Consider the following 18434-nt stretch of genomic DNA (forward strand, 5'->3'; position numbering starts at 1 on the left):
GTGAACATATTTTTACCTCTTCTAAAAACTTGGAAGCATTAAAAATATGTTGCAAAAAATTTTGTTTTAAGATGAAACAAAAGTGGGTTAAATCCCATTACACCGAAAAACACTTTGTTAAAACAAACAATGCATGGTTACAACAAGATTTTTCGTATCCAAATGCAATTTTAGAGGATATGCCATCAACAAGTTCTGCAGCAAATCCGTCAGCCCTTGTATCGGTTCACAAAGGAAGGAAATTATTTTCGCAATGCAGTGCGAGGGAAAAAATTCGAAGAGCTCGGTATTTGAACAACAATTTTTCGTTAAAGGAGTTATTAAATGCAACGAAAATGAGCTTTAAAAGATGTGGTATGCATCAAAAGGTACGATTACTTAAATATTTGGAGACGACCGAATATAACAAGAGCGTGCAACGTATTTTTAAAGAAGGATGCATACCAAAACACAAAGTATTTTCTACGGAAAAAGCTTTATCTATATTTGTTATGGCAGAACTGTCAAAATTCCAGTACATAACCATAAGTAACGAAGCATTAAAATGCAGGAATAAACAATGGCCTTCTTACTTCAAATTATTGACAGAGAAAAAGAATTGTTATCCGCCAAAAGATAAAACAGAAATTACGGAAATATATGCGAAAGTGGATCTACAGGGTTTATTGGACCACACAATTTCCAGAATTCTGAAAGGTTTAAATAAATTAATAGAAAACACAAAATTGGTACTTATATGCAAATGGAGTTGGGATGGAGCATCAGAACAACCGCGTTACAAACAAATAAGACATACAAATTGTGATGCAGATGATAATGCGGTGTTTGTGTCGAGTTTAGTTCCCTTAAGATTAGAAAATAAATTAAATTCTGAAATAGTATGGGAAAATCCAACGCCCTCATCGCCTTGGTTTTGTCGACCAATCAAATTTCAGTTTATAAAGGAAAGTGACGACCTTATTAATGAAGAAATCAACCGCATCAACGAAGAGATTAAATGTTTAGAACCACTAAAGATAAGAAATGTTCAAATAGAATATGCCATGCAATTAACCATGGTTGATAATAAAGTATGTAACGTCATTACGGGCACTTCTTCGGCTATGAGGTGTTACATTTGTAATGCAACACCAATTCAAATGAACAATTTAGAACTAATAAATTCCAAACTATGCACTAGTGCAAATTATTCCTTTGGAATGTCATCACTACACGCCTGGATTAGGTGTCTGGAGTGTATATTACATGTAGCATATAATTTGCCCTTCAAAAAATGGACAGCGAATACAGATGAGATGAAAGAAATGAAAAATAAAAGGAAAGCAGAAATACAGAAACAATTTAAAGAAAAAATGGGCTTATATGTTGATTATGTAAAACAAGGATGGGGATCAAGCAATGACAGAAACACGGCACGGCGATTTTTTGGAAACGCAGAACTTGCTTCGGAAATTACTGGAATTGATGTAATGTTAATTAAGAAATTCCATACAATATTACAGGTAATGTTTTCTCCACATTGAATACACGTTATAAAATTTTAGCAGTATATATGCAAAATATAAAAAAATATTTTGAATTGTCATTATGATTATATGCCATCTTCTGTAATGAATATTGCTCCCTGTACCAAATAAATTTTGAAAAATTGTAATTAATTCAACAATTTCGTACTATATTACAGGTAATTTCCTCTACACATCGAATAGATGTTGAAAAATTTCGGGTATATACGCAAGATACCGCAAAGCATTTTGTGGCACACTATGGCTGGTATTACATGCCAACTTCTGTTCACAAAATATTAATGCATGGTGCAGAAATTATAGAACACGGATTACTTCCAATTGGACAACTCTCTGAAGAGGCACGGGAAACACGTCACAAAGATTTTAAAAAATTTAGAAATAGGAATACGAGAAAAATGTCAAGAAAATCAACGAATGAAGATATATTTCACAAACTTCTGTTAACATCCGACCCATATATATCAGCAATCCGAACAAAATCATGTAATAAAAAGAAAAAAATCTAGATCCTGTAGCTGAAGAATTAATATGTAAATAACAGGAAAGATAAATGGTATTCTACAAATGCATGAATTGTCACTAAATTTTTCGACCTGGACCACTTTGTTTTCCCGACTACTTTCCTTATACCTTGGAAACGAAAAGTTTTCTCAACATGCGACTTAAACCACTGAAAAGAGTATTAAATAAAGTACTAATTAAACAGCTATTAATTTTTTTTATAACAGTTAACTTAAAAAAATTGAAAAAAGAATAAATAAATAAATGTAAAAATTATTAAGTTATACATCATTAGAACGGGACGATTTTTTCCTATTTTTTACGCAAATTTCGTTTCGATAACTTATATAGGTCAAAAGCTATAGACAAATGTCACCAAATTCTTAATTCCAGACCACTGTGCGCCGTCACCCTCACCGCCGCCGCAATAATTTTTTTTATATCCTATTTTTATATTTATATTCTTTTTTTTATTTTATATTTTCTTTTTTTTATTTTATATTCTATTTTTTTTATTTTATATTCAATTTTTTTATTTTATATTCTACTTATATTCTATTTTTTATATATTTTTTATATTATATTCTATTTTTTATATTTATATTATATTTTTTTTATATTTATATCCTATTTTTATATTTATATTCTATTTTTTATTTATATTTATTATTTAATTGTATTTATATTCCTTTCTTATATTTTTCTTCTTTCTTTTTATATTATATTATATTCTTTTCTTTTTTATATTTGTAACAATATATATATATCTTAAACGTATATTATTTCTCAATTTCATTCACCCATCATCCTCCTCGTCACCTAACTTTAAGATTTGCTGACGCTGCATAATTCTTTCTATGATTCGCGCTGCCAAGTGACATCACCCTGCACGGCTGCTCCAGAGGAGTCGAATTACGCGAGATCGCGCGATACGCAGCGACGTTAAATCGGAACGCTTTGAAATACTGTTCGCTTTAGAATGCATGCGATTCTATCCCCTATGTAGTGGTGTCTCTTTCCCTCCTAGAATTTTAACTTTAAAGTAATGCTCTGTCTCTTTCCCTCGAAGACGCGGTGTCGAAAAAAACGCCGATCTTTCCCGACATCGTCTGAAACAATTTCTGATGCATATTGGTTTGGAAAAAAAATTTCTAGGGCAGTCCCCACCCTGGGTTAGGTCTGAAAAATTTTTCGGTTGGACCAAGTTCTGAAAGAAATTTTTTCTGGGGTCAATGCCTCCCTCTGAAAAATTTCCGACAGTGGGCCAGGTCTGGAGAGGCCTCCGCGGCGGCTCGGCCCGGACTGATCCCCTCCACGATTACGGCTTCCCCCACTCCGCGGCTCGTGCGCGCGCACCCGGTCTTCCTCTCCCCGCAGGCCCCGCGCCCATGTTTCTCTCCGCCGCGCTCCCCTCGGAGGACCTGGTCTAGAATCCCCCTTACCTTACTACTTACCACCTTCAGGCAAACTAAATGAGCCTTGTATAAAAATAAATGTTTCAGTGTACCCTACAGTAACATCATTTATGACATCCTGTATAAGCCAGGTCCTATTGGGAGATGAGAAGGAGACTACCCATAAGCTGAAATGTCACAGGGGCAAGGAGAATCGTCTACTCGCGACTACCTATCCCCTACAACACAGTTCGTCCCGTGACAAAGAACGCGAACGAAACCAATCGCGACAATACGCGGATACGGACAGCCGCTAAGAACCGAAAAGTTGGATTTCTTGGTGGGGATGGGGTGAAGCGAACGGGCGATTTCCCTTGCCCCTGTGACACTTCAGCTTGTGGGTAGTCTCCTTTCTTCCCATCTCCCAATAGTATGTGTATCGAGATTTCGAATGCGCATACCAGTCCACACTTACCAGCCTATTTCACAAATGCGAATTAGTGAAAGATAATGTGTATTATGTACTTACATATGTACATACAGTGGACACAAATGTATTCGGATAACCTTTAAAACAGAATAACAACATTAAAATTGGTCCAAACGACGTGATTTTTTTTTTAGAAGCTGGAAGGATTAGTTTACTAAGTAGATGGCGTGTTTCGTCTGCCGATCAATTCCGAATTACAATATTTAAAGATAGAATGCGCAACTCACCACTTTATCGGTACACTTTTAAAATGTATTAATTTCGGCCGCTTATCTTTGAATATTTCTCTATGGAAAACACCTTTCCGTGCCTGGGAAAGAAGGAAATCACACTCACACTATATACATATGAATAATACAATACCAGTAATTGATAGTAAGCAAACACAAAATAGATTTGAGATCTAACTGAAGGTTGATCTCGTAGCAACTGTTTTATAGCGTAACGAAATAGTTAAACGTCAATATTTAATGAATTTTAAATCGTAGATTTATAAAATTGAGAAAACGATGAAGTTAGAACACGTTTTACGGGGAAAGATGAATCCATTCAATAAAACTTTAGGAATCTATAGCTCGAAATAGGATTTGAATTAATAAAGAGAAAATTACTATCCACGGACACTAGTCACGCTCTCCGCGACTGTACGACAAAGAGTGCCTCAGCTTCGCGCCCTCGGGCGCGTCCACCCGCGAGGAGCGTTCCGAGATAAGCTGACGCTGCAATCATGCCCCAGCGACAGAAGCATGATGTGATTAGGTGTTCTCACCTTCATCCTTTAATACTTTCACTACCGGCGCCTAACAGGGTACTCTCGTCCTCGCGCATTCCCGCACTCAGATCACTCCTTTACACTGATGCGACGATTTGACGGTCGGAAATGCGCTTGACGAGGTTTCACCAGAATGCTAGATGCATTGTCAAGACGCACCCCCGCCGGTTACATTTAATCAATGTCGCGAGGTATGCGAACCACTGCTCGTTTTTGAACGAACTACTGAGAACTACACTGATGCCTCAGCACAGTCCCACGCTCAGGGTACAGCGCAGCGACCAAACGTCGGGACGACGGTCCGAGACCCGAGTATTCGTTTTCAAAGATAAAACACAGTACGCAAGAGGATTTATACCTGCTTCAGAAATAAAATATTTTTTTTTCCTTTATCGTTTCGATATGGAAGTGACACCAATGGATTCCTTATGTTTTTCCGATGAAAATCATATGAAATTTCCTGTAAATCGGACTATTATTAACGAAGACAACTTGAAACGATATAAATTTATCTTTCATGGAATTTCCTTCATGTGGTCCGAATTACGTCGTTCGTGGTGTCAGTTTCATCGGCGAAACATAAAGAATCCATTGACGTCGTTTTTGCAAAGATCTGACGGGAAATGCGGAAATCCTGGACATTTCTGACTTTTTAATGATATTCGAACCCTTTCAAGGGTCGAAACTCATAACATTCGGTGAGGCACTGCGAGGATTTAACCTCGTCACGGGGTACCATGCGGCATCTAAAGAGATGTGTCAAAGGACAGACGCCGCTGGAGAATCGCCCTGTACGTAGTATTAGAGTAAAATACAACCTGCTATGACATCCAACTAAATAAATTCTACACCAAGAAGGCTCGAAGCTATTATAAAATCAAAACGCAATCCCACAAATTATTAAAACAAATTATTAATCCAAAAAGTTAATCAGGCTGATCGACCAAGCGTCCGACCAGAGTCACGGTTTATGACCATATTGTCCCACGAGACGGCGCGGCGGTTAACAGCAGTACGTCCGGGTCCGAACCCATCGTACGTATTACCCACCGACAAAGCAATATACGGATTAACTCATTGTGAGACTGAAGAATGCCTAAAATTATTAAAGACGGCACTACCTTCTTGACTCCCCTTTAGAAATGCTGGCAAACAGACGTTGTCGAAACGTTCTTGGGAAAATACGAAATTATCGGTCGAAAAGAACGAATAAATTCCTGCTTTTGTCCCAACGCACAGTGGGCGTCAATCCCAAGAATAGAGAAAAAATTCAATATGCCACTTTTTTCACTTAAAATGTCGAATTTTATGAAGCTACTTTATAAAACACTAGTACTGCATGTGAAAAAATCGATAAAAAGTTTAAAACATCTTCGTTTGTATTGCAATGAGAATATTTCGAGCGTACAATCTTTTCTTTACTTTTTAAAACCTTTATTTCTGCCATCTTGGGTCCCTTCACCCAATTAGCCGATTGGAAAGTTGCCCAAATATTGTATAATTTCGTAGGAATGTATTAACACTTTGTGAACAGTATTTGGTATATAGGATAACATGGATACAGGTTTGCAAATATTTTTGCACTTTCCATAGTATGTAGATATATTTATCAAATTGTTCTAGTTTTATTGGAATTATTCACATTACTTTTTTTAAATAACGTCAATCCTCCGTACGAGTTGTATATTAATACTTTTTTATGAACTTCCTTAATTATATTCCGCAGTTTCAGTGCGAAAAATGTGATGTTGTTGAATTTTCCCCTATATCTTGGAATTCAGCCCTGCTGTGCGACATAGAATACAGGTAATTACTCCATTATTGGCAAATTTTGCCAAATCTTGTTTTCGCAGTTGCGAAGTTAAATGTATGAAGTTCCCGGAGGGTAACAAAAAAGCCGATAATTGCTGATATTTCTTCAATGGGTTTCTTATGGAAAAGAACTGCATGTAACTAATTATTTGCTATTGCTTACCAAAAGCGATACTACTCATTTCGGTTCCCAAAAAATTTATATCATCAAAATTTAAAAGACTCGATTCAAAATCTTGCACAAGAAAAAACATACAAACTTTGACACGTGTCTACACACAGATCGGAGGTAGCCGCCACGATATTTTTCCCTTTTTTAGAAACTCATTAGTTTACAAGAAATATATAAAAAAGAACATGATCCCATAACTTTTGAATTCTGCCATGTTTCCTTATTTTTGGTGATTCTGTCCCACTGTCGCGTTGGATCGCAGCGCGGCCGCGGGTATGACTCCTTTTGGAGCAGTCAAGCGATTTGCCGCCGTGCCTAGCCGCGCGGCTAGTAGATTCCTCCACCATGGCGGAAAACAGACACTCATCGCATTGTGTTGCGTCTTAAGTAGCCTAGGTTGCTGCTGTAACAGACGCGCGGCCGCAGCCGCTCGAAAACGCGGCTAGGAAAACGGTTGCATGCTTCTCCATAAGAGCGGTGCTTAGGATTTGGCCGCCGGCGGCCGCGCTGCGATCCAACGCGACAGTGGGACAGAATCACCAAAAATAAGGAAACATGGCAGAATTCAAAAGTTATGGGATCATGTTTTTTTTTATATATTTCTTGTAAACTGATGAGTTTCTAAAAATGGGAAAAATATCGTGGCGGCTACTTCTGATCTGTGTGTAGACACGTGTCAAAGTTTGTATGTTTTTTCTTGTGCAAGATTTTGAATCGAGTCTTTTAAATTTTGATGATATAAATTTTTTGGGAACCGAAATGGGTAGTATCGTTTTTGGTAAGCAATAGCAAATAATTAGTTACATGCAGTTCTTTTCCATAAGAAACCCATTGAAGAGATATCAGCAATTATCGGCTTTCTTGTTGCCCTCCGGGAACTTCATACATTTGTTACGTACGCATCCCTATCTTTGAACTCTTAAACCCTTTCGGGTGTCCAGAATGCGCGTGACCCGGCGAGGTCACAGTTTCCTGCAGTGGTTGGTTGCAACCGAGTTTTCCCGGAAAATCTAATATTCAAAGAAGGTATTCATATCCCCACTACTTTTTAATCGAATTTCACAATATAAAAAGGGCCACGAATCAATGCTCGGGGGCTCATTTCCAGTCTAGTACGCGTAGACGAAAGAGGCTTGCGAGATCGAGCATTATTTCAACTTTAACCAGACAGTACGTAGAGTCACTGATAGGTGTTGTAATTATTAAGCTCTTTGAGACCCCCGCATTTCTCAGTGCGTTAGAACCGAGAGGTCCGGATCTAGGTACCGCGACAAAAACACGTAAACATTTGTAAAGACTGAACTTACAGAATATAATTAGTTATTATAAATTCAGTGTTCTATTTAATCACCATCCGAATTTCCTCTTTGAGACCAACCCACAAAGATACCCCTTCACCGCTCAAGGAGTATCACATTATAAAGTTACGAGGCTAAACTAATAATCCTAGTGGCTCCGGGGGATACCAGACCCCGGTTCGTCCACGACAACCATCTTCCTAGTGGCTCCCGGGGATACCAGACCCCGGTTCGTCCGTGAAACCTTACCTTCCTAGTGGCTCCCGGGGATACCAGACCCTGGTTCGTCCACGACATCCAACCTCCTTATAGCGGCTCCCGGGGATACCAGACCCCGGTTCGTCCACGACAACCATCTTCCTAGTGGCTCCCGGGGATACCAGACCCCGGTTCGTCCACGACATCCACCTTCCTAGCGGCTCCCGGGGATACCAGACCCCGGTTCGTCCGTGAAACCTTACCTTCCTAGTGGCTCCCGGGGATACCAGACCCCGGTTCGTCCACGACATCCAACTTCCTTATAGCGGCTCCCGGGATACCAGACCCCGGTTCGTCCGCTACTAACAAACTCTAAAAAACAAACTCAATCCTCGGCCTCGCAGCCGCCATTCTCACTGCCCTCAGCCTCGGCTCGTAACAAATTGGTGACAGCGGTGGGATTGTTCTCTTAGCTGGTTATTCGGATTTTGATGTGCCTTCAGCACGATTTAAAATCTACGGCCCCGCGTCCGAGAAGGTCTATTAGAGTTAGGCCGGAATATCGCGAGAATATTTGTATTAAAGGGTGAACTACCACTTTGGTCGATGGTAGCATAATCACAGTGTGCTTTAACCACGCCTAAAGGAATATCAAGTACAGCATTAGAACGTCGGTTTCAACGTGATCCGCCTGTAGTTCTTTGCGAGTCTTGTAACGAGTTCTTGTACGAGACTCAACCAATTTTGTATTGCCCTCGTCGCATACAAAATCACTTCACGCACGGTCCGTGAACGGTTTCGGATAATTTGAAGCAATCAAAGTATCTGTGAAAAGGAAAGAAAATCTTTCGCTTTTATTTTAACGCCTGTTCGGGTCGTTACCATATTAATTAATCATGCCCGGGACAGAAGCCTCGGCCTCTCCTGAGGATATAGGTAATCTGACTTTGTCAATGGCCAATTCAATGGCTTTGCTTACACAGCGTAACTGCATACAGTACGCTGCAGCTTCAATTCCAGTTTTCGATGGTGAGAGTCCATCCCTCTCGGTTTTCGCGCAGAATGTAGAAAACGGGTTGGCTTTAATACCACCGAATACGGAGCCTGAATATCTAACAATCGTATTAACAAAACTCACGGGTCCTGCGAGAATTAGTATTCGGGATAAATCATTTTCTGATACGTCGGAGTTATTAAAATATCTTAAAAAACGATACGCTCCGGGACGTAATCTGGCGCATTTCCAAGGAGAAATCGCCCGACTTAAAATTCGTAGTGACGAATCCTTAAGAAGATATATCGACCAGGTTAATCGCCTTGCTCATCGCACTCACACGGCAATTCGTGATCGATACGGTGCGAACGCCGACGAAATAACTAAGGAGATGGAGAAAGACATACTGGAAAACTTCATCGAGGGATTACCGGAACGCGTTGCATGGCGCATGGCGGCATTAGGGGGAAAACACAAGGATCTGGACGACGCGATTGAGGCCGTCCTCTTAATTGATCGCCGACTCAGGAATCGTCGAGAAACCTACGACGACCGATCCACAGATTACGATGACGAGTACCGCGGAAATAGACGGAGCCGTGAACGGGATCGCGGGGCGCGACCTCTGTACCCTCAATCACCCTCTCCCTCACGATATCGCCGGCAATACTTTAGGGACAAGAGCACGTCGGGTTCGGAAAATGAACGCGAAGACCGACCAAAACGCGTGACGGCTATGATCTTACGTAGAAGCGATTCACGCTCCCCGTCCTATAATTCCGACGCGTCAGAAGAGACAGTAATGACAGGCAAGAACTGTACTGTTGGAATTGCGGCACGAAAGGACACGACGGGAAGATTTGTAGGGAAAGAAACAGATTTCAGCGTAGAACTAGATCGCCGATAGCCTCGTCTGTCGGGTCAAGTAAGTCTTTAAACTCCGAGAACGCTTATCGCAGCGGCGATCCGGTGAGCGTATTAAAAAAGGATCACCTAAAAACAGTCAAGTTCACCGACGGGAAGAACGAAGATTATTCAAAGAAGCACCCACACCGAGAGTCAGAGTCAACGTTCCGGAACTGGAAATCGGACAAGGGGAGTTCCTCGTAGACGGAGGAGCCTCCGTTAACCTAGTCGCCCTTAACGTATTGGGATATAAGGCCGAGATCACTTCCAGGGAAAGGATAGAGATAACGAGTCTATCTCCTGCACCCGTTCACACTTTGGGTACCACTACACTACATATCAATGGCATTCCAGCGTATTTCTATGTTATTAAAGATCTTCCAGTATCAGCAGATGGTCTCATGGGAAGTCCCTTTTTACTACAAGAGCAAGTAGAGATTTCCTACCACCACAAGACCCTTGTAACTCACAGTCAGCCGATTAGGCCTATCAGATTTATTAATTTCCCAGATATGGAGGCACAATCTAACCCTTCCAAAACAAAACACCGACTCCCTGGAGGGACAACGCAGCAGATAGCATTGTCAGTTGCAAACCCGGAAGTCAAGGAAGGTTATCTCCTACGCCTCAGGACATCAAAGAACGTCTTCATCGGTGAAGCCGTGGTATCTAATCGAGACGGAACATGTTACGTTTTGGCCACCAACACCGGGGATGAGGAAGAAGAAATAGATTTGGAGCCTCAATACTTACAACCTTACGACATCATGGACTCCTCCGATGAAGATCCAATTTGATCGTATTCAGCACAGCCCATCAACGAACAAAACAGAGGTCAGAGTATATGGAATACCCTAAAAACTGGTCATCTCAATCCGGAAGAACAAAGACACATTCAGGACATTATTCAAAAATTCTCTGATAGGTTTTTCTTACCGGGAGATAACATTGATAAAGCTCAAAATTTCCATCACTCTATTCACGTAACTGATGAAATTCCAATTAATACAAGACAGTACAGATACCCACTTGTACATCAAGAGGAGATTCAACGACAAGTAGGAGCATTGTTATCACAGGGCATTATCAAACCGTCTACATCACCTTACAATTCCCCTTTGTGGATTGTACCTAAGAAAACCGATTCTGACAGTAACAAACGCTGGCGTATGGTCATCGATTTTCGGGCGTTAAATGACAAAACCATCAGTGATAAATATCCACTTCCTCAGATCACAGAAATTTTGGACAAACTGGGGAGCGCCAAATATTTTTCAGTTTTTGATCTGGCCAATGGTTTCCACCAAATTGAAATGGATCCGAAGGACCAAGCGAAAACAGCTTTTACCAATCCGTACGGGCATTATGAATTTGCGCGTATGCCTTTTGGCTTGAAGAACGCACCACCAACATTTCAACGCCTCATGGATCAGGTTCTAACAGGTATGCAGGGTACTGAATTATTCGTATATTTGGATGACATCATGGTTTACTCCTCGTCGCTCCGGGAACACGAAATCAAGATTAAGAAATTGTTAAATCGCCTTCGAGACCATGGACTTACACTCCAAACCAACAAATGTGAATTTCTCCGCAAAGAAGTTGCATACCTGGGACACATAGTATCAGCAGACGGGGTAAAACCGCATCCAGGGAAACTACAGGCAGTGAAGGACTTTCCTGTGCCTAAGACGCAGAGAAATATCCAACAATTATTGGGTTTAACAGGATATTACCGCCGTTTTATTCAAGACTATTTATTGAAAGCAAAACCGTTAATCCAACTTTTGGGAAAAGGAATTAGATTCAAATGGACTGAAGAGCAACAACAAAGCTTTGAAAAATTACGAGACGAGCTTTGCAAAGCACCAATTCTGCAATACCCAGACTTCAATCGACCATTCGTCATCACTACAGATGCTTCGGATTTTGCAATTGGAGCAGTTCTAAGCCAGGGAGACATAGGCTCTGACTTACCGATAGCCTATGCTTCCCGAAGCTTAAATCAAGCCGAGAAAAACTATTCCGCCACGGAGAAGGAATGCTTAGCTATGGTATACGCTGTTCAATACTTTAGATCATACGTTTTTGGGCAGGAGTTCACTCTAGTTACCGATCACCGACCCTTGGTTTGGTTGCATTCGGTCAAAGATCCGACCCCGTGACTGGTTAAATGGAAACTGAAACTTCTTGAGTACGAATACAAGGTCGTGCACAAAGCTGGAAAAATCAACAAAAATGCTGACGCATTATCACGAAACCCTACAGCAGTTTGCTTACCTCTCACCCCTAAAGGAAGGACGAACCCTGATACTAACACGAAGCCAAATTACAAGGAACCCAGTTCTGAAAATTCCGACGAACCAACTACCCCAGTCGTTCGCCGAACGCATCGAAAAACTAAACTACCACAAACCATGCAAAAAGCGAACATACCGCCTCCCTCGTCTCTAACCATACAACCTGCAACGGTAAATCAGGAAGAAGAGGAATCCATTGAGGAGGACAGAACTTTAACTGCAGATTCGAATCCTTTCTGCGACTCGAATCCACTGGACGCTACACTGATACGCGCAGATCAAAGTCAATTATTTTCACAAACAGTCATGGAAGGACCAAACAGATCAAATCCTCCTATATCACCAGCATCATCTACGTTCAGTAATCCAATTATCGCATCCACGCCCATCCCTGTGAGAAACATAACAATTCCGTCACAAAACGTATCAATTCCGTTGCGGAATTTATCCCTCGGTTTAAACACCCCCAGGAGGATAAACACCATTCCAATAGATTGTGAATCATCACCACCTGAAGATAGCAGTTCGGATCAAGAGGAACCAGCCATTCCAACCATACCACAGCCAACCGTATCGAGCAGTAATCTTCAAAATCCGCCAGAAAACATCAGGAAACAACTGATTGAGGAAGCTCATAGCAGCCTTATTGGAGGACACAAAGGAGTTACCAAAACATTTAATCGACTTCAAACCAAATACCATTGGCATGGTATGCGAAAAGACGTACAGGATTTCATCAGAAAATGCAAGAGTTGTCAGGAACAAAAATTAGTTAGGGCAAAAACACGGCAACCTATGATCATCACCGATACACCTTTGGAGCCCTTCGATAAGCTCGCTTTGGACACCGTTGGACCACTTCCAGAGACTCCTGCTGGGAATCGTTACATTTTAACAATGTAGGATAGCCTGACGAAATATTGCATCGCAGTTGCAATACCAAATATTCGAGCCACTACAATTGCAGATGCCTTTGCACGACATTTTATTTCAATTTTTGGAACTCCTCGTTCAATATTAACCGATAAAGGAACTAGTTTTGTGGGGAAGGTAATGACACATCTCGCCGAAATATTCAAGATAAAACAAGTAACCACTTCCGGATACAGGCCTCAAACAAACGGATCTTTGGAGAGAAGCCATATCGTCCTTACGGAATATTTAAAACATTACATGGAGTCGTATGAAGAATGGGATCTCTTCATTCCATTTGCCATGTTTTCCTATAATACATCTGTGCACGAAGCCACCAACTTCACACCACATGAGTTGGTATTTGGGAAAATGGCTCGTTTTCCCAGCGCTTTTGATGTGGATCAAGATACGGAAACCTACGGGAGTTATTTAACGGAACTAATCACGCGGATGACAAATATTCGCAACACAGCAGCAGACCACCTCAACAGAGCAAAAGAACGATGAAAGTGATACTACGACAGACGAGCACGCCCGCAACAATTCAAAGAAGGAGAGTACGCCTATGTTATAAAAGAACCTCGACTAAGCAAATTCGATCCTCGTTATATTGGACCATATAGAATAGTTGACGTATCAGATTTACATAACGTAGTCCTGAGTACTGATAATCACAAATTAATCACTAAACATCAAGATAAATTAAAGCATGCATTCCTTCCCGACGATACTTCAGAATCAGAATGAAAATCATCATACTCCTTTCTAGTCATTATGCCAGTACCACACAATCTTTTCCGATCCGAAAAAGACGAGGGAGAAGAATTTTATGAACATTGGGATGGAGTTAGACCAACGGATTACCCAGAAACCTACAAGGAGCTCTCGACGTTGTTTTGCGTACTACCACGGATTGTCCACATTTATGAAACCGAGTGTCATCGAATCTGTGAAGATTACTGGGGAAAATTGCAACAACACGAAAAGGCAGTCTTCACTGAAGGAGGATGGCATTCTGTTTGCGTAAATCAGTCATTACGAAAAAATTGCAGTTGCGAAGCTTGCGGCAGCAGAATCGCAGTCTACCGGCCCGTAACAGAATGCTCGGAGTGTATCGAGGAATATTTCGAAATGAACCGCGAGACCTGGACACAAGTGGAAGCAGGAAAAACCATCGACGTAATAACGCGATGGTAGACCCGAGTCGATAGTTATTATAAAAAAAAAACATATATATATTTTAACCTAATAATATTCAGAAAGAAAACCAACCCAGGGGAGGCAATAGGCTTAAAACGGCAAAAGTCGGGATAACACCACGTTCTGTTCGCAGGAGCGATAACGGACGGGAACGACATGTTTTGGATTTTCATTTTCATTCTATCCGCTACTTATGGCATCGGGGAGAAGACTGGGGACGATTACACCATCACTCCATTGAAATATAACACTGGGTTGTATTTCGAAAAACTACAACCCCTGAGATTTTACCGTACGCAATGGAAATTAGTCACCTCCTTGGAGATAACAGATTATTTAAAGAACAGACCAGCTGTCGAAGAGCACATAAAGCGTGCTAAAGACATCTGTGTTAAAAGAGGACTCGAAGGGTGCCCCGCAGACGAGCTCGGCCCAGCCATAATTAAAAAACTAGAAGACAGCCGCAGATACAGCGACATGCTAGAAGCAACCTTAGGAGGGGGCCAACGTAAGCTGTCCAGAGGAAGTCGTGTTACAAGGGGCGCACCCTTATCCTTCATCGGCACAATCAGCAAAGTCCTATTCGGCACTTTATCGGAAGATGACGAAATTCATTACAATCAAGCACTTGATCGGTTATACTCCCAACAAAGGGATACGACCGAAATAATAATAAACCAAACCCATATTGTACGTTCTGAGTTTGACAATTTTAATTCACGAATTCAGAATATTTCCGCACAGGTCGATGTTTTGCTTCAAAAATCCACTGCAATAATCGAGACGATACAAAAAACTCAAAATGCTATTCGGAGGACGAGACTGGAAGGTTTCATACGAAACTGGATGCATATATTGGATTCAACTACCGAGGAATTCCGTTCTCATCTTATAATAATGGTGGACGCTATTTTATTTGCAAAACAAGGAATATTACATCCCGCCATTTGGTTGCCCGAACAACTGTGGACCGCCACTCAGAAGATCAATAATACCACCACTTATGAGTTCCCATTGACCCATGCTGAACTACTCTCTGAAGAAATTAACGGTATCACCGAACTCAAAATCGTATGTACTGAGGGTACAGCGTTATTCCAGCTGACGGTTCCGCTGCTAGATTCTGAATTTTTCAACCTGTACAGAATTAATTCGAACCCATCAACACAATCGTATGGATCGAAAGAACTAACACTTTATGTGAAAGCTCCTGCCCCGTACCTTTTTTTTTTTTTTTTCGTGGAGAAATCCCTAACGGATACCCCTAACCCTCGGGGGAGGGTCAGGGGTTATGTGGGGCTTGCACCCACTAAAACTCCACGGTGGTCGTCCTCGGGTGCGGAGTAGCGCGCCTGAGGAGGAGGACTTGATGCGGGGGCAAACTAGCGATTCGTCCGCTTGCCCCCCCCCCCTCACGCGCATGATGTTGATGCATACTCCGCACCGATTCCCCGACGACTCGGGGACTTCCCTGGGGTCCTGCCCCGTACCTAACCCAGACCTAACCCAGACCTTCTATTTGGAATATGACTACAGCAAGAGTAGGTATAAAGGATTAGTCACAGATTCGGAATCCAGAAACTGCCCAATTTATCTGACTTACGAAACTGTAAAGTCTGCTATGGTTGAATGCCAGCCAGAAAATTACAATATATCTGAAATTGAAGTTCTTGTACCTTTACAAAAAATGTTAAATAAGACGGCTGAACGTTTGTGTGACGCAGTGACATTAGAGTGGGATAAAAGAAATTTACGCAATCTAGAGTTATTTGCTACGTTAGGCTTTGATAGTTCATCCGGTCACACAAATTCACATCAACACTGTGGAAATGCTGAAAACGAAGATCCAAACGCTCAACAATCACTTTTTGTCAGCAGCATGATAATAATAAAATTAAAAACTCGTGTATCCGACGAATGTTCTTGGATTAATCCGACACCTCAAAGTATCCGCTTCTGCCGAGCTCTAAGAATAGCAACCCAAAAAGAAAATGATTTGACAATCATTCGTGAGCATACTCGCTTGAACAAAGAAATCAACGATCTTACACCACACACATTTAAAATAACAAATGAAAAAGCAGCAAGAGTGAAGTATAACGTTTTTCAAACTTTATTTGACGGAAAATGTATAAATACTATTGTTAGGAATAAAGCAAGTAGTAAGTGATGATTTCTCACCCAAACAGTCATCACTTAAGTTTGGTTTGGGATTATTGCATAATGAAATAAAAGCTTTTGAGCATCTGCTACACATTTCTTATCTGATAAAACTTAAAACGTGGGATATACGAAACTGTGCAAAAAGTAAGTTTGCAATTTTATAGAGTACAATGTAAAAAGAACTATTGATGCAGCAAAAAAAAAAGATATTTTTATCAACTTCAAACATTTTTCATCTAACGCTACTACAATTCACTTCCGTTCAAATATAATGTGCAATTATATGGCTGACTTAATTTTAAAATTAACATAAAATGATATATTTGTTTCATTTCTCAGAGCAATTCGAAGAGAGAAAAATTGTCGTGAAAAGAAACATGTATGCAAGAATTGGAGTTCGAGTACGATTTTCGCGTACATTTCATATTGCATTCACGACAAAATAGTCGAAAGAATAGAATGTTAGACGTTTTTAATCGAGCAATATACTTAACCAACCCGAAAATTTCAATTATGTTAATAAACAATCGATTAAAGTTGTACGAACAAAATAACGAATCGGCAGAAATTAAAAAATTCGTTGATGAGAAGGTAAAAAGATTAAATACTTACCTTAATTCATGTGCAAATGACAGCGACAATAACAGCGATACGTCAAGTGATCACGAGATGTAAAAAATTCAATATTTTAAAATAAACATTAAGAATTCTTATTTTGATTGTGTAATAATATATGGAAATACAAAATACCTTCAAACCAGTGGGTTATCAAATCATTTCATCGAAAAAATTATGATTCATTAGTTTATTTCACAAAAATCGATTTTTTTTTCAAAATCCTGAGGGAGTAGACAAATTTTGCAAACGTATTTGAAATCAGCGCGACAAAATCTATGGGAAATGATGTACAACATGTTAAAAAAAATTCTAACCGAACATGGTAATGGATAAAACATAATTTTATTGTAAAATTTCAAGATTAACAGAGATTTTCAAAGGTAAAAAACGTTCGTACCATAATTTCATTAATTTTCCCATATTCTGCAATCTTTCAGCTTTAATTTAAAAAAAGTCATCGCTCTATCTCATTTCTATCAAAAGTTCTTTGATTTTGAAACAAACTACCTCACTTTTGCCCACTGTGCGCCGTCTTCGCCATCGTCGCCTTCACAGGTATGAAATACTTCGCATTGTATTTGATGTATTAATATTATATCGACGTTTGTGTATATGTTCTGCGACGAGCAGCCGAGGATGCCGATAATTTTTTTGGCATTGTTGGCGCGGTTGTTCGCGGAGGACGCGCCTCGCGACGTGAGGATGCGACGATCGGGGATGGTATTTGGCCCGCGGATGGTTGCACGGTTGCGGCAACCCATGGATACCTTACAGGCAATTGGGGCTGCTGCGGCGGCCGCGTCCCTCATCGCCACAGTCGACACCATGGATCGACGTTAGCAGGCCGCAGCCGTTGCAACCACTCTCGCCCCCATGGCGGTTCGAGGGGGAACTTCCGGCATCGTCGTCGTCGCCGTCCCCCGAGCCACTCGAGGGGCTCTTGACGCCGCCACCGTCGCCCCCGATGACATTTAGTATTAGTTTTTTTTTTATATTTTATATTATTTTTTCTTTCATTTTCTCTTCCCTTCCCTTCCCTCCTCTACCCTCCCTTTGAAAAATTTCCGGCGGCGAACCACATCGGGAGAGGTCTCCGCAGCGGCTCGGTTAGGACTGATGCCCTCCACGATTACAGCTTCCCCCACCCGCGCGCCCACACTTCCCCCCGCCCT

Source organism: Andrena cerasifolii, chromosome 8, assembly GCF_050908995.1.
Source record: "Andrena cerasifolii isolate SP2316 chromosome 8, iyAndCera1_principal, whole genome shotgun sequence".
Lineage (NCBI taxonomy): Eukaryota > Metazoa > Arthropoda > Insecta > Hymenoptera > Andrenidae > Andrena > Andrena cerasifolii.